This window comes from Sus scrofa, chromosome 1, assembly GCF_054392235.1.
Source record: "Sus scrofa isolate SSC_HxYL_T2T_F1_AM1 chromosome 1, Sscrofa_HxYL_maternal_Yorkshire_Landrace_v2.0, whole genome shotgun sequence".
Classification (NCBI taxonomy): Eukaryota; Metazoa; Chordata; class Mammalia; order Artiodactyla; family Suidae; genus Sus; species Sus scrofa.
Window position 1 is genome coordinate 142,352,991 of NC_139383.1, and position 22,798 is coordinate 142,375,788.

At 41.8% G+C, this 22,798-nt stretch overlaps 1 protein-coding gene across 3 annotated transcripts in view; it reads left to right on the top strand.

Annotated features, from left to right (window-relative positions):
* LOC106506784 (uncharacterized) overlaps positions 1–22,798 on the top strand; it is a 120,603-nt gene that overhangs the window by 31,186 nt on the left and 66,619 nt on the right. Inside the window, exon 2 of one of the 3 annotated variants that reach the window (XR_002345566.2) lies at positions 18,672–18,766. The exons of the other annotated variants lie outside the window; for them this stretch is intronic. The gene's annotated coding sequence lies outside the window, so the exon portion shown is untranslated. The remainder of the gene's footprint in view (positions 1–18,671; positions 18,767–22,798) is intronic. 3 annotated transcript variants of the gene reach the window in all.

Consider the following 22,798-nt stretch of genomic DNA (forward strand, 5'->3'; position numbering starts at 1 on the left):
TGGTCTTTTAGGGCTGCACCTGTGGCATATGGAAGTTCCCAGGCTAGGGGTCGAATCGGAGCTATAGCTGCCAGTCCACACCACAGCCACAGTAACGCAGGATCCTAGCCTCATCTGCAAACTACACCACAGCTCATGGCAACCTACTCAGCCTCAGCGAGGCCAGAGATCAAACCCAGGGATCGTGACCACTGAGCCGCAATAGGATCTCCAACACTTTGATTTTTAACATTCACCCCAGGCTAGATCCAGTCCATTCTGGGGAGGATAGAATGAATTTCCAAGTGAACTCTTAAGTCAGAATTTCTTAAATGCTTTGAAATCCATAACATGTATATTTTGTTTAAAAATGATCAAGCACTTAACTTTCATATCTATCCATCTAGGTTTTTTTTTTTTTTTTTTTCTTTCATTTTTGGCCTCCCCACAGCATATGGAGCTCCTAGGCCAGGTTTCAGATCTGAGCCAGTCATGACCTGAGCTGTAGCTGTGGCAACGCTGGATCCTTAACCCACTGTGCCAGGCCAGGTATTGAACCCATGTCCTTGTACTCCCCAAACACCGCCATTCCCATTGCACCATGACAGGAGCTCTTCTATACATCCAGTTAATAATAGTTAAAAAATGTAAAGAACAAATGACAACAAAGATATAAATGTATAACTATTGCTCAACTTTATAGGGAAAGTGTAAAAAATTAAGGATGGATGAATAAGGGCGGGAAGTTGTGGTGGTTATAATACAATTTATTTCTTCTCGTTTTACAACATCAGCTATATAGGCGAAGATACAGGGTGGAGATACTTTGGGAGTTCCCTGATGGCTCAGTGGGTTAAGGATCTGGTGTTGTCACTGCTGAGGTGCTGGTTTGATCCCTGGCCCAGGGAACTTCCACCTGCCACGGGCATGGCCAAAAAATAAAAAATAAAGGTGGAGCTGCTCTGATGACACCAGAGGCATCATCCTTAATCGTGGTTGGGTAGAACTGCTGTCCTACAGGGTAAGGCTGAGGCTAGCCTGGAAACAATAACACAGAAAGGTACTGGATTCTGAAATAATATCCTTGCATAAACTTAAAATATTGGAGGTGGGGGAGCAGTGCTTTCCCACTGTACTTGATGTGCTCTTGGTGTGACATCCTCTTACAGCACCTCTACGTAGAACATTGGGATTCTGTGTGCAAAAGCCATTTAAAAAGGCCTGGAGATGGAGTTCCTATTATGGCCTAGTGAGTTCAGGACTGATGTTGTCTCTGTGAGGATGCAGGCCTTGTTCAGTGCGTTAAGGATCCAGTGCTGCCATAAGCTATGGCGTAGGTCACAGATGTGGCTTGGATCTGGTGTTGGTGTTGTTATGGCTGTGATGTATACCTCAGCTGCAGCTCCAATTGGACCTCTAGCCTGGGAAATTCCATATGCTGCACAAATAAACAAATAAAAATAAAATACTCTAAAAAAAAAAAGGCCTGGAAAACTGTAATACAATTTGAGGCAAATGTCACTGGATGAGGATTAGAGTGCATCACCCCAAAATGAATAGATAATACTTGGATAGACCACTGCTCAGGATTTAGTTGACCAGATTCTTGAAAGGAAAACAGACTGGTATGTCTGGATCACAATGTAGATGTGATTGCTTCTATGTGTGTATACATGAACCCCCTATGTGTGATTGGATCAATATGTCAGGCTCTCCCACCTCCAGAAATGTATATAATCATAGATTTTATTTTTCCTTTTTCTTCTTTCCCAAGGGAATATCATTCTTGTAATGGTTCATTGTTTGAAGATATAAAATGTTATATTTTTCTAGGAATTATCTGCCTACGTGGAGTAACATCTCTATGGTAGTATTTGTCGTCAATATCATCTGTGGACGTGTCATTCAACAAATATTTATTGAGCATCTGTTACAATCCAGGTGCCTTTCTAGGGTCTTGGGATACAATGAACAAAATAGAAAGGTCTGCCCTCATAGAATTTATATCTTAGTGTATGGTGACTGGCAGTAAATACTAAATCTAATAAATAAGTAAATAGTTTGAAAAAATAAAGCTGTGTAACAGGGTAAAGAAAATCAGGAAAGCTGGGGGACGGCACTGCAATCTTAAACACAGTGATCAGGGATCAGGGTAGGCCTCGTTGAGAAGGTAACGTGTGCAGAGACTCAAAGGGATGGGAGTCAGATAGGCAGTTTCTATAGGAAGAGTATTTCTAGGAAGAGGGCACTGTCGGTGCAAGGGTCCTAAGGTCAGTATTTTCACATAGCTCACTGTCTTCTTTAACCAAGGAAAATGGCATTCTTTTCATTACATTTTAAAAATTAAAGCACAGTTGATTTACAATGTTGTATGCCAATTTCTGCTGTGCAGCAAAGTGACCCAGTCACACATATACACATTCCTTTTCTTATGTTATCTTCCATCATGGTCTATCCCAAGAGATTGGATATAGTTCCCTGTGATGTACAGTAGGACCTAATTGTTTATTCATTCTTTTTTTTTTTTTTTTTTTTTTTTTGTATTTTTAGGGCCACACCCTTGGCATATGGAAGTTCCCAGGCTAGGGGTCAAATCAGAGCTACAGCTGCCAGCCTAGGCTACAGCTACAGCAATGTGGGATCTTAGCCACATCTGTGACCTACACCACAGCTCACAGCAATGCCAGATCCTTAACCCACTGAGCGAGGCCAGGGATGGAATTCTCATCCTCATGGATACTAGCAGGGTTCATTACCACTGAGCCACTATGGAAACTACATTGCTTATCTATTCTAAATGTAATAGTTTGTATGTACTAATCCCAAACTCCCAGTCCATCCCAGTCCTTCCCACCAACCCTTGCCAACCACCAGTCTGTTTTCTATGTCTGTGAGTCTGCTTCTGTTTTATAGATAGGTTCATTTGTGAGAATGGCATTTTGCTCATGGGGAGATTATTGTGTTCTACTTCATGGGATTGGGAGAGAGGTACCCTTTCCCTCAGCTTTCTATCCAAAGGTCATAATCCCTAATATCTCAAACATCTGTGATTTTTGGCTCAGAAAGAGCCTGTGACCAGTCTTGGCTATAGTTTATGCATCTTGCCTGTCTCCTTGAACATGTATAGTACAGGGAACCAACTCATTTATGACTATTAATTTTCTTTTCTGTTAGACTGAACAGCCTAGGAGGGACCCTTTGTTGCTAACCATCTGTATCTATCAACTATGAGATACATGTACTATAAGGATAATTGTTGTCTCCCTAGAAATTTAATTGATGAATTTGATGGCATCATAACTACATAGTAAATGAATGGTATGGGACAGGCACACATACACACACATTTTCACTATGTGATATTTTGCTCTAAAACTTGTATTTTGGTAATCTTCAAAGAATATGTGTTGTATTGATACTAAGTAATCAATAAGCAATTTCAGATGGAAAAATGTTATTTCATATCCTATGATAAACTCTAGAATAAAAGATTTCTGTGGCATTGTGATAAACTGTGACCCTGCATATGTAGAATATACACGTATATATGTGCTTACATACATACAAGTATAAGATTTTAAAAAAAGATATTCAATCCAATGTAGGTATGTAAATAAAAGTAAAGATAAATGTACACATACCCCCTTACCCAGACAAAATTATATTATTAAGCAAACTATAGAGATTATTAACAAGCATTTATTAGAAACCTACTGTTGTGGATCCTGTGGCAAGGGCCCTTGCTCCATTGCAGAACTTGAATTAATTCTGCTTCTGGGGGAGGCACGGTACAATAACTGTAACCACCATCATGCACTGAGTGCCTATTACTTCCAAGGAATGTGCTAAGTGCATGTATATGCATTCTTGTATTATTGCAATATTGCATTATTTAACCCTGCTCAGTAAGTACTATAACTATCAAAATGAGAAAAGAACGGCTCAAGGAAGCTAAGAAACTTGTGCAAGATCTCAGAGCTGGTAAATTCTAGATCAAAGATTCAAAACCAGGTCTTCTGTTTCTAGGACCTATAGGCTTCACGCTTGCAGTGTGTTGCTTAAAAAGGATCTTAGAAGTAGTGTGAGCACACTGGAATCAGAGGAGACCCCAGGTTAAACTCTTCTTTCTTTTTTCTTTTTTTTTTTTTTTTTTTGTCTTTTTAGGGCCATACCCTTGGCACATGGAATTTCCCAGGCTAGGGATCTCGAATTGGAGCTGCAGCTCCTGGCCTCTATGCCACAGCCACAGCAATGCCAGATCCGAGCTACATCTGCAAACTACACCACAGCTCACTGCCAACACTGGATCTCTAACCCACTGAGCGAGGCCAGGGATTGCACCTGTGTCCTCATAGCTAGTAGTTGGGTTAGTTACCACTGAGCCACAAGAGGAACTCCTAAAATCTCATTTCTGTCTCCTATCTGGCCACAGACAAGGTATTTAACCTTTGAGACGAGGTTAAATAGTAGTGTAGATACTAATATCTATAGTATAGTATCTATGGTACTATAGTATCTATAGTTACTGATAACTACAGTACTAGTATCTAATAGTATAGATCATAGTATCTTCTTTGCCAAGTTGTCATAAGATTAGAGATAATATGTGCCAGCCATATGGTCACTATTCAATAAATGATAATTTGACTTAACTCTTATCTCTGAGTCTAGAGTCATAGGGGAAGAATGTTATGCCAAACTCAGAGAGTACCTAACTTTTCCTTTTCTCATTAACCTGGGCTGCTGGTGGATACTTGATAACTTGTCCCTGGAATCAAGTGTAACCATTGCTGAAGGAAAGAAGCCCAGGGAGTGCATGCTTCTTCTGCATTTTGCACAATTTTAGAAAGGAAGCACATTTATTTGATTTACACCAGAGTTTTGGCACCGTTTGAAGTCTTCCTCTGGAGGAAACAGACAACAAGCTAATGTCCCAAGGAGAGAGAAACAATTTAGTCAATTCATGCACTAAGTTTCAGTATACACTTTTAGTCAAAGACAGTAATTTGTTAGCTTAAATAACACCAAACCACGATTACCAATGTTACTAGAGAAAGTGCTGTTTAAGGATAGGTCAAACCATAAATTATAAAATTGAAATTCAGAGACAATTGGAATGCTCAGAGATGTTAGGATTACATAGGGCATTTTGCAGTAAGGACAGAAGATCAAACCTAAAACAAGCTATTATCCTGTACTATGAAAGTAGAAACAGGATCCTAACTCACATGACAGTAATTTTTAAGGAAATAATACAGTACTGGAGCTGGAATGGATTTTAGAGCTCATTTATTCACACTCTTTATTTTTATTTTTTATTTTTTTTCTGTCGTGGAAACTGAAAACCAACAAAAGGATACGTTGTGGCCAGTTTCATACACTCAAGTAAAACATCTCTTCTCATCTTGATTTTCTCCTGGATGAGGTGATGGTGCTTAGTGAGAAGCATAGTTTATAGGGGTTCTTAGAGCCAGGGACCTTGCTAAATTTAGATTTGCTTTTTGCTTATGTAATTTTCCTTGTGTTTTCAATTATTTATACAAATATATTATTTATATATGTCTGGAACTTGTGCTTTTAGCACTCAATAAACAGGAATAATTTATAGGACTATGGAGTGCTTCCTGTCCTTACCTTTCAGAGTATGTTCTTTTTGCATTGTTAATTAATTGTTATATTTCAGCCTCAGGCAACTTCCTTTCCCAGCAGTCTTGTCATAATACATAACCCGCCAGAGAAGGCTATGTTAGGATCTACCTTTATCTTCATACCCAGGTTCCAAAATCCAGGTTAACTGTCGGGGTTGGGGGTGAGGGGGCTCGTGGCCTGACCCAGCAGATCATGTGCCTTTAGCCGGGTGAGAACACAGCAAAAGAGGAAACAGGCTGCCAGTCCTAAATAGAAGTTGCCTCTGCTTCAAGCTTCTTCTTTGCTTCCGCCTTAAAAAAATACATAAATCAAGTTCTCTATATACTCTTTCCTATACCCTCCGTCATCACCTTTTGTCCTCCTGCTGCCTTGTGTTGACCTCAGGTGTCTACATCATCCTGGATCATGGCCACAGGTATGGATTCTGCACCAGAAATGATGCCTAATTTTTGTATCTTTCCCTGCACTGCTCACTTACCTGTGTCTGACCCTCCTCATCCATGGCTCTCACTTTGCTTTGGATTTCTGAAGTTCTTGCTATGCAGCCCACAGGATGAATGAGAATTGCTGGGAAGAGCCAACACGCAACTACTCCAACATGGTGCTTATATGTCAAGAGGCCAAGAAGGCCTGGAGCTGAGCAGGGTAGCAGCGCAGGCTCTGTTGTGGCCCTCCCTTCATTGTCCCCTCAGCATTTTTCAGAGCAAATGGAAAGAGGTCTTTGGTTATTGTCCCTGAGCCTGATAGATTAGCTCTCTAATTAATTTTGTTTTTTTGTTTTTTGTTTTTTATTTTTATCTTTTTGCCTTTTCTAGGGCCGCTACTGTGGCATATGGAGGTTCCCAGGCTAGGGGTCCAATCAGAGCTGTAGCCACCAGCCTACTCCAGAGCCACAGCAATGCGGGATCTGAGCTGCATCTGTGACCTACACCACAGCTCACGGCAATGCCAGATCCTTAATCCACTGAGCAAGGCCAGGGATTGAACCTGCAATCTCATGGTTCCTAGTCGGATTCGTTAACCACTGAGCCACAACGGGAACACCTCTAATCAGTTTTGAAAAGTCAGTATAGTGAGGTACATGAATTTTCTTTCTGTGGAAAAGCAGGGCAAGGTGAGATGGGCTGTCTTTTTTGCTACTGTTGCTCAAAGGCATGAGGTACTTGCTCAAGCCTTAGAGCAAGGTCTTTCCCAGATTCCTGTCTTTTTGACTCATCAGCTGAGCAGCCCATTCACAGACCATTTAATCTGAAGGCAAGAGACTATTTTACCATAGTCATGGGTATTTACGAAGATGTAGACCAAATACACCATTGACTTGACATGAAAGGCCTATTGTGATATAAACAAAATAATCCTTAGGGAAAAGGGCCATTGAAGGAAATGTCTCTCTTTTTTTCACAGTATTGTCAGCAATTTGTTTTCTGTTTCATGGTATGGTACATCGTGGTCAATCACAGCACGAGGTGTCAGAAAACATTGGATGGATTGATGGGTGGTTGAATGAGCATCTCAGTGAAAGATGTGAAACTCTCTAGACCTGAGCCTTTTCATGCTGGGAACTCCTCGTGGACCTTGTATATGAATTAGGAGTCCTAGCAGCATCTTTATGATTATATTTTTTTCTTTTCAGGGCTGCTTCTGCAGCATATGGAAGTTCCGGGGCCAGGGGTCAAATCAGAGCTGCAGATGCAACCTATGCCACAGTTTGTGGCAACACAGGATCCTTAACCCACTGAATAAGGCCAGGGATTGAATCCTCATGGACACTATGTTGGGTTCTTAACCTGCTGAGCCACAAGGGGAACTCCTTGACAGTATCTTTAAAGGCTTAAGGAATGCACCTGATGATGCACCCAGTTCTGTGAGACTGAATGGCCACAGTATTAGCTGTCTGGAGCCTCCTTTTGGGGGCTATTTTTTCTTGAGCACACTTCAGTGGATAGACACCAGAAGGTTCTGATGCTCTATGGGGCCAACTAGGTGGCCAGGGAACTCTACCCAATCCTAAATGAGTGGGCCAAGTAGGCAGTCATTAATTGTGTTAAGGGTGAAGGAGAGGATTCTGAGAAAGATATTATAAATGACCTGGGCAAAGAGTTGCCATAATCTGATCTGGCTACAAAGTGTGTATCAGCTCCATATTTAAGACATCTTAAATTTTCAGAGCGACTTGTCTTTATTGTAAAAAATGCAAAAATATGGATTAATGAAGGTAAAGTCCCCCCCTCCTGTGTGGTGCCCTCTTCCCACACCTTGAGTAAGCACGGCTAAGAGTTTTTTGTTTATCTTTTCAGGAGAATTTAATGCTTGTTTAACTGGCCTATCAAATGGGCTAGACTAAATGGGGTGGAATCAGAAAAGTCGCTTTATTCTTTCTCTAATTCAAGCCCTTCAAACTTGCTCTATTGATCTCTCTGCACAGCCTTCGGATAATACATTTGTCAGATTCTATAGCTTTTCCAAACACATTTAGATGCTAAAACAGTCTTTTATTTTTCAATGTATTTATTTTTTCTTTTGTAAATATTTCTTTAATAATATAAGAGGTGTTATTTCTTTTTTAAAAGAATTTGGCACAACATTGCAAATCAACTATATTTTAATTTAAAAAAAACTGGAATTTAGCAATGATTAAAATCAATTTGCTAGATTTTTTTTGAGTAGCCTAGGCAATGGTAAAACTTTTCCCTTTTTGTTTTTTGGTTTGAGATTTATTTTGAATTGTCATGTTTATTGTATCCAATGTACATACCAAATGTTCTAAGTATAAAGATTGCTTTGATTATAAAATAAAGCCTTCATTTAAAAAATCCCATATAGGAGTTCCCGTCGTGGCGCAATGGTTAACGAATCCGACTAGGAACCATGAGGTTGCGGGTTCGGTCCCTGCCCTTGCTCAGTGGGTTAACGATCCGGCGTTGCCGTGAGCTGTGGTGTAGGTTGCAGACGCGGCTCGGATCCAGCGTTGCTGTGGCTCTGGTGTAGGCTGGTGGCTGCAGCTCCGTTTCAACCCCTAGCCTGGGAACCTCCATATGCTGCGGGAGCAGCCCAAGAAATAGCAAAAAATAAATAAATAAATAAATAAATAAATAAATAAATCCCATATATCTGAAAACTAAACAATATGGTATTAAATAGCCCTTAAGTTTAAAGGATATTAGAATAGAAATTAGAGATACTTAGAACTGAATGGCAATGAAACATAATATGCCAATATTTAGGTTACATGTCCAAAGAAGCATTTATAAGTGTATGGATTGAGATGTGTTCTATCAGCAAAGACAGGATAATTTAAGGAAAAAAGCTAAAGATCAACCTGATCAAAATCCAAAGTTCCTTCTTATATCTAGTATATATATCTTATATCTACATCTTATATCTAGTTAAGATATAAGAAGATACAGATATAAGATATAAGGAAGGGGATATAACTTCCCTTCCTGGGGCTTAGATCTGATCCTGGCTTGGAAACCTGCAGGGAGAAAGAGGAGTATGCAAAGTGGCTTTTCACCCTCCTCCACTGTGCTTTTCCACTCCTCTGGATCTGGCACGGAACCCTGCTGCCTCCGCTCCTTGAGGATGGGCCTGTGGAGGCAGATGGAAGGTAAAGGACAGGCCTTGCTCAATGCCTGCTATGTAATCAGAAATCTAAGCCCTCCAGGGGATGGAGACCTAGTGCGGGTTTTTCTTACCTGGGGTGGTTCTGTGGGTTTTTTCAGAGACTTCCCTGCCCAACCAGGGACTCTGCTCTCTGAACGGTTCCTGTTGTGGGAGATGTTTTCTCTCAGCCTTGCCCCTCATGACTCTCCCTCAAGAGCAGTCTTAGAATTCCTCCCCTTTCCCAGAACATTCCTGCTAGGGGTTGCCTTGCCCCAGCAGGCAGGGCTCACAGGCAAGATCTTTCCAAGATGGCTCTAGCCTGGCTAACTTCCAGGACGATGGCTTAGCCCATGGGAAAACTTGGCATCACTGCCTGCAGAACCCTGGAGAAATGGCTACTCCCACTGCAGCCCTCTGGCTTTGTTCTGCCATTACAAGTCATTCTAGGCAACCTCTAGCTTTTAGCCTTTTGCAGGCAGGAGGCAGGCCCCTCATGCTGTGTCCCTGAGTTCCAGAGAACAAATTAAGGTCACCCAAGGGCTCTCTCACCATGTTCTCTTGCAAGAGCAGCATGGACAGATCCCTCTGAAGTTTTGTAGATTGAGATGGGTGAGATGCTTTTTCTCCCTCTGCTGAGCCCTCCATTCTTTCTTAGGTTTTCTCTTTCTTTCTCTCTTCTTGACTCTCTATTCAGCTCTTTCATGAGGAAGGGAACCCCGTAGAAAAGCCACATCCTTTTCTTTCTTGCTCTGGTCATCCTCTAATACTCTTTCAGAGACTGAAGCTGGGTGATGAGTTCAGGGTCATAGTATAGGGTTTTTGTCTACCTTTTAGTAGTTCTGAATGAATAACATAATCTCTACTTAGAATGTGGTGGAACATGTTGCTTACTGGTATTAATGCTGAAACCTCAGCTCAACAGGAAGTCCGCTTAAACACACACACACACACACACACACACTCTTCTAGATATTCTAGGTTCTTTCTTAACCTCAAATGGAAGTAGTCTATGTTTACCGTTTTAGATCTTGTTTTCTTAAGAGCAAATCTTAGACAACTTTCATCATCAGTACACATGGATTCAGTAGAATATTGCATCACAGGACTATTTACAGAATTCTGTTGTGACCAACAGTACTAAAGCAAAGAGTCTGTATACTTTTGGGAGCACATCTGCAGAAGGACTTCTTAGAAGAATTGCCTTGAATTCACAAGCAAAATTTGAAAGTATGTTGCCAAATTGCCAACTTTTTATCAGTTTTCACTCTAACTGTTAGAATGTGGAATGTCCATTTCTCCTCACCTCCACTAATCAGAGGATTTAAGAAGCATTTAAATATTTGTCAGTTGTATAGGTTAAAAATATAGGTATATATGATTTTAGTTTATATTTTTAGTTTCTTCAGTTTTGAGCCTGGTGAAACATCTTCCATGCATTTATTGGTCTTTTGAATCTTTTTTATGAGTTGTCTGTTCATTTCCTTTGCTCATTTTTGTATTCATAATTTTCATGTTGATTTTTAAAGAACACCTTTTACATTGAGGACATTTGCCTTGTTCTAATATGTGAAATAAAACCTTGCCTCTAGTTCTTCTTTGATACATTAACTCTGTGTGTATCTTTAATTTTTTTCCTATAAAGAAGTTTTTACAATTTTATGTAGTAAAGTCTATCAGTTTTTTTCCTTCCTGGCATCTGGATTTCATGACATCCTTAGAAAGGCTGCAAAGTTCTAAAAATATTCACTGCTTTTCTTCTAGTGTTTTTATGGAATCTTTTTTTTAAACATTTAAATGATCTTTATGGAATGTATTTTAGGGTAAAGTGTGAGCATTTTTAAATCTAACAAAGCAAATTTTTTTTTTTCCTTCCAAACAGCCCTACTCACAGCTTATGGAAGTTCCCAGGCGAGGCATTGAATTGGAGCTGTAGCTGCAGGCCTACACCACAGCCACAGCAACACCAGATCAAAGCCTCATCTGTGACTTATGCAGCAGCTAATGGCAATGTTGAATACTTACCCCACTGAGCAAGGCCAGGGATTGAATCCACATAATCACAGACAATATGTTGGTTTCTTAACCTGCTGAGCTACAATGGGAACTCCCAAAGCAAACTTTTTAACCTCATAGAATTTTCTAACTTCTTTTTCTCTTATTCACATCACTGAATGAAATTTAAGTTGTATTCAGAGTCCTCTTTTAAACACATCACTTCTCACATAGTTAAACACAAAGGCAAATAAAAAAAAAAGGCAAAAACATTTTTGGTTTAAATTATGCCTACTGCTTACTTTCCAGGATTCTTAGCCTGACTTTAGGCTTTGTCCACTTGGGCCCATGCTTATTTTCATGGCAGTTACAATGTACTTTCAAATCCAGTGGTGAAAGAGGCAAGAATCTTGCTCCTCCTCATTTTTACAGAGGATGCCAAGAGAGGGGAAGTAACAGGCCCAAGTTCACAGAGCAATTTAGGGTGTTGAAATCCAAGGTTCTGAGCCATCCAGCCTGTTTCAGTAATCATCAGACATCAGGTACAAAGCCCAGGTAGAAAGAATTCTTCTGATTGCATCATTCACTAAATTACATAATCCACAACAAAAACAGCTAGAGGGCAGTGGACAGAGTAAAGCTTAGCCTGCTGAAATGTGCAGATGTTTCCGTGAATTGGGAAAAGGGCCTGCTCACAGAGATCATATATAATATTTGACAATGTGAGTCAGACTTGGGCATCGTTCAAGATTAATCTTATCCCCTTAATGAAATAGCTGATTGTTTTGACTTGTTCCTCTCTGCCTGTTCCAAGTTGCCTGACAGTGTGTTATGGAGACAGTCTTGCTGGGCTGAAGCTCTATTCTCAAATGCTGTGTTATGGAGTCCATTAAGAAGTTCAGAGGCTCTGTTTGGAGAGGCAGCAATCCAGTAAAGCTTCTAATTTTTCCATGATGACTGATGGATTTGGAGCACTCTTGAGGGGTGGCTGTATAATGCTAAGTGTTTAGCGTGTGCCAGCTTTGTCACCTTACATGAACCCTGCAACTACCTTTTATTCAAACCTCATCTTCTGAGGCTGCCTCAGAGGGATGGAGAATTTCTGACGTTGGAAGTTGGGAGAGACTGGAGAGAGGGTGGGCAGAAGGGTGGGAATGGAGGAGGGGAGGGGAGGGACACCCAAGAAAACCTGCTCATGTCTTAATGACCTGGCAGATTCCCTGCTTTAGTTTCATATGTCATTGGACTTCTTCCAGAAATGTTGTTTTGCAAAGGGTGTGGGGAGTAGCGTAGCGCCTCTGTGAATAGGATCCTCCTTTCCAGAAACAGGATATGGGAGAATTCGGCACCGGGAAGATCACTGTGTCCAAAACAGTGGGGAGAAGTCGGAAATGGTCTCTGTCTGACCAGCTGCTATTTTCTCTAAATTCAAGTGGCTCTGGGATGGGCCCCAGCACCTCATAATACTGGGAGACTGTGTTTAATCCTAGGTGCCCGAAGCTCTTCAGTTAGTCTGTGGTTTGTGCGGTCAGCCTTGACAACACCAGCTCAGTTGGAGTTACAGGCAGTGATTGTGCTCATCATAGAAAGGGTTCATTCCCTGATGTGCTTTCAAGTGCTGTGTCCTATGAATCCTGTTGGCAAGAGAACCATCCTCCACCCTAGCACTTAGTTAATAAATATGGCTTGAAAAGCAGCCAAAAATGCATATGTGTGCTGCACTGCTAGATTCCTTCTTGAAAGGGAAAAGCTCTTCTGAATGGAATGAGCAAAAGATTCTATTAATTAGGAGAACTTATGATGTGTCCCTATAGAATAAAGAAGAAAAGAATAGCTTGTGTTGCTACTCCACTGGTTCCTTTGTTGGACAAAGTTTATTGCTCTTGCGAAGAAACGGCTAGTCTGACCCCTCGGTTGTCTCTTTTCCCTGCGCTGTGCACACACAACTATTCATTAATGTCAACAAGACTTATGAGTGCATATCCGGTGGGGTGGAGGCAAAGGGGACCAGATCCCAAAGTCAACATCTTCGCAATACATTCCAAGATGAAAATGATCAAAGTCCCACTGGTCTTCGATGACTAACAGAAAACAAAGTGGAGCATTCAGGACATGGGTTAAAGAAGCAGCAAAAGATTTTAATTTTTTTTTTTCTGAATTGTGTTCATATGGGCACCAGATTCAAGGCATTTCAAGTCAGACCTGTCCCCAGGTGTAGTCAGATAAGGTCATCGGTGCTCACTGGGAAATAGCATTGATAAAAAGAATTTTAGGCTTCCAGAAAGAGGACGGAGAGAAGACCAGCCACTCAGGCAGAAGCCAGGTGTTACAGACTCTGAAACACACAACATTGGGACTATAGTAAGAGGAGGAGGAATTCAGTGGATCACAGAACTGGGGAGAGGCCTTTGGACCCCTGAGGAGGCAGAGGGATTTCTTAGTTTATTTCTGCCGTGATGAGCCTGTGTTTACACTGAGGAGGGTACCTAAGAAGATTTTTTTGGTCTCAACAGCTCCTTCAGACCCTCTTCTTCCTTTTTGGGCTACCCATGCAGCATATAGAGGTTCCCAGGCCAGGGATGCCACAGCTACAGCAACGCTGGAACCCACTGCAGCCGTGGAATCCAACCCACTCCTCCACAGGGTCAGGCTAGATCTTTAACCCACTGTGCCACAGCTGGAAGTCCCAGCACTTCTTCTTAATTAGAGGAACAGTACACTCCTTTTATCCCCATTTCATTGCACTGTATATTCTGTATGCCCCTTCAGATTTTTTTTGTGGGGGGGGGGCACACCCACAGCATATGGAAGTCCCCTGGCTAGGGCTCGGATAGGAACTGCAGCTGCCAGCCTACACCACAGCCACAGCAATGCAGGATCTGAGCTGCACCTGTGACCTACACCACAGCTTACAGCAACGCTGGATTCTTAACCCACTGAGCGAGGCTGGGGATCGAACATGCATCCTCATGTTACCTCTGAGCCATGAGGGGAGCTTCCGCCCCTTCAGATTTACATCCCTCTCTTCTCTGCTCTTAGTCCTGTGAGGCTGATGTCTATGGACCAAATCCATTGGGCTCCCTTGACCCTGGCTTCATTCTGGATTTGGCTGATGGGGGGGGGGGGGGGGTGGGGGGGAGACTGGCAAAAGAGGCAGAGGGCAGCAGGAGAGGGAGGTGCATTTATTTACTCCCCATTATTCTTCTTGCCAGGCCTTAGGTGATTAGTGGCTGTGTTCTTCTTGAAAAGGCCTCAGCTCCTGTTGGGACTCTTTTCTACAATGTGGGTCTCCCTGGGATCCAGCAACCACTCCCTCTCCTTACAGCCAGCAGATTTGGAATGGAGGTGGGGTGGGGTGGGGTGGGGGCTTGCCAGTGGTATCCTTCTCTTGCTGGCCCAGAGATGCTTCACCACCCTTTATCAACTTTGCTTGACTATTACTCTGTCTTTTACACTCTTTGTTTTTTGCTAAAATCAGGATGTACATCTGTCCACATCAGCAAGGCTGCTTAGTACAGATAGCAAGCAGCCGGCCCCTGATCTGGGTCCAAGAGTTGTATTTTACAGTGATGTGGGCTCATGGTAGTAGTTCTCCCTTTGGAGACATGGTTCCCAGGCCCCCATTTTTGAATCATCACTCCATGCTATGCTTTGGCATCATCCCCTGGCCATGCACTGGCAACCTTGACCTATCTGCTCTGACTCTTCTTGCTTTGGATAATTCAAGTAAGTGCTTCCTCTGAGGTAAGTACTGCTCCAAGCTCTTTATCTACATACTTCATTTAATCTTCACAATGAATAGTTACACTCTTTATTCTCACATCACAAACTAGAAGACTGAAGCTCAGAAAAGGTTGCTGAAGCTTACACAGCTGGGAGGAGCAGGGGTTTATATCCTGTTCTGTTCTCAAGCTAAGCTAAGCTCTGTACTTGCTGACCCTCTGGCTTTGTTCTTGGAGCTCACTATCAATAATATACACCATGTTTCTATGAACGCTGGTGCTTCCCTTGTGTTTTGTTTTCTCTTTTTCTTTTTCTTTTTCTTTTTGCCTTTTTGTCTTTTCTAGGGCCGCACCTGTGGCATATGGAGGTTCCCAGGCTAGGGGTCGAATCAGAGCTGTAGCCGCCAGCCTATGCCAGAGCCACAGCAACGCGGGATCCAAGCCGCGTCTGCGACCTACACCACAGCTCACAGCAACGCCGGATCCTTAACCCACTGAGCAAGGCCAGGGGTCGAACCCCGCAACCTCAGGGGTCCCAGTCGGATTTGTTAACCACTGAGCCACGACAGGAACTTCCCCCTTGTGTTTTCTAAACTGTGGGGGCGTTCAAGCTATTCAGATTGCTCACTGGGTTTCTAGTCCTGGCCCATCTCCTGGTCCTCTCAATTAGGAATGTGAGCTCTGACTTCCTCTGCTCAGGCTTCCATAACAAAACACAACAGTCTGGGGAGCTTAAACAGTCTGGGGAGCTTAAAATTTATATCTCCCAGTTCTGGAGCCTGGGAAGTCCAACATCAAGGTGCCAGCTTGGGGGATTTCATTGAGGCCTCTTATTTTGGTTTGTAGGCAGTCACCATCTCTCCGTGTTCACATGGCCTCTTCTCAATGTACACACACACACACACACATCTCTGCTGTCTGTTCTTCTTCTCCTAAGGATACCAGTTTCATAGGATTAGGGCCTCATACCTAGGACCTCACTTAATCTTTATTACCTCCCTAAAGGCTGTATCTACAGATACAGGGCTTCAACATATAAATTTGGAAGAGATACAATTCAGATCATATAGCCCCTCCCCTTGAAACCTGGACCTAACATTGATTCCTGATCCATCGAGTCAAAAACAAAAGTCAGACCCTCTATGGTAGGAAAAACATCCCTTTCCCTTATCCCTACAAGGTAATAAAATTTTCCAAAGTCTTACAAATGAGTTGTAAAATTGTGAAAAAAAAATCCAGGATTTGGAAATATCATTTATTTTTTATTTTTATTTTTATCTTTTTGCCATTTCTTGGGCTGCTCCCGTGGCATATGAAGGTTCCCAGGCTAGGGGTCTAATCGGAGCTGTGGCTGCCAGCCTATGCCAGAGCCACAGCAACGCGGGATCAAGCCGCGTCTGCAATCTACACCACAGCTCACGGCAACACCGGATCATTAACCCACTGAGCTAGGTAGGGCAGGGATCGAACCCGCAACCTCATGGTTCCTAGTCGGATTCGTTAACCACTGCGCCACGGCGGGAACTCCTGGAAATATCATTTAAATCAAATTCAGTTTAAACTATACCCCTATGAGGACCTTGACAGATTAGAGCACCCTATCCTCATTTCAGGTAGAACAACATTATGTTATCCTAGTAAGATGTGGTCTGCATCATATGTAATCATTCTGTGTTGAATTTACATGTTTCTGAAGTGGCCAAGGTTTACTTCAACAACATGAGAAGGATGTGGAAATGAGAACTGACAGGCATGGATACTTCATTAAGCGAAGGAAAGAAAGGAGAGCTGTGATGGTGGAGGCATGGGGGTGAATGAAATGTTCGTCCTTTGACAAATACTTTTTTTGTGATCAATTATAGGGAGAAAAAGTAGTCACATAAACAGTTCACCTCCCTTTTCTGTTCCTCTACTTTTCCATTCCCTTAAGTCTGGTCAGTTACTTTGTTTCTGCTCAGTTCCACCTCTATAGAAGGACATAGATTTGCTATCTATGGTGGGCATTAGCTAATTCCTAAAGTTAAGCTGGCAGGTTGCGATGAGGACCACAAACTTCAGGTTGTCACAGCTTCTAAACAAACAGCTAATCTGGTGAAAATCCCATAGCTCTCCAGAAGAGCAATTTATCACTCACTTTGTCCAGAAAAAAAAAAAAAAATCAGTGTATTTTTATATGTAGAAAGAAACAAAAGTTATAAGACATCATTTAGAATGATTTACTTTTATATATATATATATTTTTAAATTTGTGTGTGGAGTTACCAGGTGTGTGTCAACATAGATGAGTCTTTGTGTTTTGTTTTGGTATCACGCATATTATAGAAAGGAAATCTCAGTAACACGTGTGGTGGGGTCATACATCAGAGTAGACAGTCCAAATTATTTTTGTTTTTGCAAAGTTCTGGGTATGTTTTGAACTGAGAGGGTGACAGAAAGAAGGAAAGAGTTTGCGAGTTCTGAACAGTTATAAGTCTGGGCCCCCCAGCTCCTGGGATATGTGAGACAAAAATCCGTGCTGAGACACACTGAGAAGCTGTTTAAAACACTAGTTGTCCTCATTTTACTGGTGTGGAAAATTCTGATCTGTCATCACTCTGATCTTTTTAGGAAGCAGAGTTCACAGTCTATCTCAGACATTCCTGTTCAATTGCAGTTCTCTCAATATCACACAGATCTCTATAACTCCAATCACTTATGCCAAGTCAAGTCTAAGCCCATTGTCTTTTTTGGGGGAGGCCACACCCTCGGCATGGGGAAATTCTCAGGCCAGGGATTGAACCTGCACTATAGCAGAGACTCCAGCCGCTGCAGTGACAACCCTGGATCCTTAACCCACTGAGCCACAAGGAAACTCCATAAGCCCATTGTCTTTTGTTCAATCTACAGGGTAGCTAAAAATCAGCTGGTCTACAGAATGATGCTAGTCATCAGAAACTTTCTCATCCCTTTATTAAACATACTGCCCCTCTGCATTATGAAAAAACAAAGAAATGGGAGTTCCTGTCATGGCTCAGTGGTTAATGAAGCCGACTAGGAACCATGAGGTTGTGGGTTCAATCCCTGGCCTTGCTCAGTGGGTTAAGGATCCGGTATTGCTGTGAGCTGTGGTGTGGGTCACAGACACGGCTTGGATCCCGCGTTGCTATGGCTCTGGCGTAGGCTGGTGGCTACAGCTCCGATGAGACCCCTAGCCTGGGAACCTCCATATGCTGTGGGAGCGGCCCTAGAAAAGACAAAACAAACAAACAAACAAACAAATGAATGGATGTGGCATTAGTTTGAAGGTCTTCAGAGAGCCCCTTATACCTTCCAAACTCTCTTTTACCTCTTGCTTACTTTCTTGAATAAGAGGCTACATGAACACAAAACCAGAGCATGCTGCTTTTGTCTTCATGAGCTGAAGGAAGTTTTTTGTGAATTAAGAAGTCAGATGCAAATGCCATAGGGGAACTATGACTTGGTATCACAAATGCAGTCAGCGTGTTTAGATTCTAATGTGTAACTCCCGTTTCTTCACACAAGCACAAAAGTATCACGGGGAAGCTACTTATGAGAAGTCGTTTTTTTTCCTTCCTTTTCTTTTTTAATGAGAGTGTGGGGAAGCATTTCAGCTCTTAGTTGGTGGCCTTCATAACTTCCTTGTTGAAATTGTGACGTTTCAAAGTTATTATTTCCCTTAGGGAATTTCCTTGACAAACTAAACAATTCTTGCCTTATTCTTCCGAGGTGGGAAATTCTGAAGAAGGGAGGTCCTTCAGCCATACTACTTCCTGGAACATCTCACCACCCCACTCTGGAACGTGGCACATATGGGGCCTGTGGTAGGTGGGGATCCTGGGTGACACAAAGCCCATTGTGCCTCTTCTGAAAGTTTGTTCAGAAACTGGATTGAGTTGGTGCCCCAGCACAGAGATGCTATGAGAATCTATGGAAGAAATATACTTGGGAATAGATCCCAATGGGTGAGATTACACACTTTGCTCTTCAACAACCGGAAAAGTCAAAACTACATTCACTTGCCTGTACCAATAGGCACTTGTGATGGTCAATTTTATGTGTCAACTTGTCTAGACAATGATACCCAGATATTTACTCATAAATTATTTCAAATATTTCCGTAAAGGTGCTTTTTAGATGAGATCCACATTTAAGTCTGTAGATGCTGAATAAAACGGGTCACCCTCCATAATGTAGGTGGGCCTTATCCAATCAGTCGAAGGCCTTATTATGAAAAAGATTGACCTCCCCCAAAGAAGAGGGAATTCTGTCAACAGATGGCCTTTGGACTCAAACAGCAACTCTTTCCTGGGTCTCCAGTCTGCCAGCCTCCTCTGCAGATTTTGGACTCGCCAAGCTCCCTTAATTATATGAACCAATACTTTATAATAAATGAATCAATCAACAAATTGATCAATATCTCTCTTCCTGTTGCAAGGCCTTTGCACATCTGGGACATGAATACTCCCACCTCTAGCCTAACTAATGCTTCCTCATCCTCATACATCTCTCAACATCATTCCCTTAAGGAACCCTCCTTATTTCCCTTGATGAGTTTGATCTGATTTCAGAGCAGCATGTACCTTTCCTTTGTAGCACTTAGCACTTTGTAACTCTACCATTGTATTGTCACTGAGGTCATGATCAGAGTCAAGCCTGTCTACCTGATAGTAGACTTGCTGGGTTGGGAGAGGGTGGACTGTATCTCTACTTCCAATGCTTGTGTGCTTGGCACATAGAAAATATTTATTGAATAAATATGTAGTGATTCCTAACTACTTGAACCCCTTATAAATGAAGGATTATTTTCACAGGTTGAGGGGATTCAGGCCCGTGGACAGGCCCTTGGTTATGCAGTGGTAAAACTGATTTTCTGCCCTAGGTCTGTTGACTCAGAGCCCATGCACTTTCTACTCACCAATCTGCCTTCCTCAGCAGCCTGCAGAAACCAAAGGCAAATCCATTTAAAGAAAACACTCCAATCTGTGCACTTCCCTTATTGTTTCATCTCTAAAACACACCTCAATTCTTGATACCACTAAGAGAATGAGAAATCCGTTGTTTTTGATTGAAACAAAACAGAGTAATTGTCTGGAAATTGAGGTACCTATTGCCTCCGAATCATTACACCTCAGAGAGAAGCATGTCACTTGAAGGTGAGACTAAGCAGGTGAAGAATTCTCTTGACTTCCAGATTTTAGAGAGTGACAAAAAAAACATCACATGAAGGAAAGAATCAGAGAAAATGTAAAATGTATTCACATTTCATAAAAATGGAGATTAAAATTACATATCTCAAGAGTTCCTTCATGGCCCAGCAGTTAAGGACTCAGCATTGTCACTGCCATGGCTCAGGTTACTGCTGTTGCTCTGTTCGATTCCTGGCCTGGGAATTTCCTCATGCTGTAGACATGGCCCTAAATCACATATCTCACATTTTTATGCAACTCAAAAGTGTTTTAGGTATAATTCTAAAGGATCAAAGCAATTGATTTTAACTGGTTCCTGAATAGCAATACTAAACTTGGTCCTGGTTGTCAGGTAGATAATCCCATTTCATTTTAGAAACACAACAGGTTAAGAATTGCGCAACTTTCCTGGGGTATCATGTAATAATAAGTAGACAGCTCAGACAGGGAAACTTGCAAAAATCTAATCAAAACGTCCTTACAATACTGTCTCCTGAATTTCAGACCCACAGGGCAATTTCACAGCCAAGTCTGAAAGACTTGAAAAAACAGGGTTGGATGGGAAGTGCTGACACAAGCCCAGCAGAAAGAATGGCCTCACTATATTGCCACAACAATCTGAGAAAAAAAATTTTTTTTGGTGTGAATTAATCTTCAAGCTGCTTCTATGTGACTTGAGAATATGCCACCGAAACTGACATAACCTTGGCCATGTGCACAAATCGTGTGTACATTCCTGATGAATCGGGCCCTTGATCACATTCCTATTAATTACACTTAGATCTGAACTAAGTCCTAACATGTTAAGAATGTTAGAGGGGAGAAAACAACAACAGTGGAGAATTTTGCTTCTCTATTATAAAAATAGAAGAAGGAGGAGCTTATGACAACTGCAAGTTAAGACTTTTTCAAGTAACTTCTACTGAGGTAAAGTAAACTGACTGACACATTATTATTAGGTGAACTTAGGGTTAAGTTGATGGCAAAGAACTTCAGGTACTTTAGGAAAAATCATTTTGGTACCACCCGTGCTTCCACAGGACATGGGTTTTTCTCTCCTGGCTTTTTCTTAACCTGGGATGAATATCAGACATTTGTGTTTTTGTTTTACTCTCTGTATTTGCACTCCCATGCCAGCCCCTTAGACTTGAGTTGCTGTAGGACAGGAAAGATGTTTTATTCTTCTTTTAATCCCAGACAACACTCAGAAAACTGCAGTGAATAAAACAAATGCAAAATACATGTTAACTGACATCAGTAATATTTAGTAACTGGGAGATCTGTACAATATGAAATGTATCTTAGAAGGTAAAATAATAACAGCATTTGAAATTGATGGGGCCACCTGGGCCTGAGATTCTTGTGTGTGTGTGTGTGTGTGTGTGTGTGTGTGTGTGTGTGTGTGTGTGTGTGTTTTGGCTGCCCCTACAGCATGCAGAAGTTCCTGGGCCAGGGATTGAACCCACTCCACAGCAATGACCCAAGCCACTGCAGTGACAACACCGGATCCTTAACCCACTGCACCACAAGGAAACTCCTTTTTTGTGTTCTTTACTATCAGCCTCTTGAACACTAGCGCTCTTAGGCTGGACCAAGTCAACTGTCAAACCAAATTGGCAGCATCATTTAATCTTGAAATGAGCACTTAGAGCCTCAGTAGACAATGATCACCATTGCAAGAACTCCACAAACTTAATTTGGATCCCAGTTTTGCCCATTCTTGGCTCTGTGACTTTAGGCAAATTTCTTAATCTCTTTAAGGGAAATGGTCTAGACAAATTCCTATGGCAGGCCGGTGTTTCATGCGTTTGTGTGGGCAAGCTGGGATCATAATATTCTGTAATAACCTATATGGGAAAAGAATCTGAAAAAGAATGGATATATGTATACATATAACTGAGTCACTTTACTATACAGCTGAAACTAACACAACACTGTAAATCAACTATACTCTAATCTGAAATAAAATTAAAGAAAAAAAATAAAGGTACTGGGGCAAGACTGCTTGAAAGCAATAATCCATCGCTTGGGCACAGCAGGGAGTCTTTTTAATTTTTTTCATTTTTTTGGCTGCACCTTTGGCATGTGGAAATTCCTGGGCAAGGGATTGAACTAGCACCATAGCAATGATGACATTAGATCCTTAACCTTCTGAGCCACGTGGGAACTCCAGCAGGGAGTCTCGAGAATTGTGGGACTTGGAGTTTGGTCTACAACTTTCCATTGTCTGTTATCCTAAGTTTATCTGGGAAAGTACAACAGAGACTAGCAATCAGCTACTTTGTCTGGATCTGGAAATGCTTCTTGTACCTTGAAGGTTTATGGCAATTCTACACATGCACTCTCTATAATCCTGAAACTCTACTACTGAGGTTGCTTTTGGGAATCCCAGGGTTACCTCCACCCTCTTGATCTGTAAAAGCCGTGGAAATCCCCAGATATTGCTTCCTCCACTTTGACCCATGATAGGAAATTACCATGCTGTATACCGTTTTAGGATTTTTAGGATTAGGGAAAGGAAATTAATCGACATTTCTGAGAAGTCCATGTGAATCATTCTTAAGATGTTAGGTTTCAGATTAGATCTTGCAGTTTAGCGTTCTGTGTGTATTGATAGAGTTGATAAAGTAGCACATAGATATGATGGCTGTTCCTGGGAAGATATTA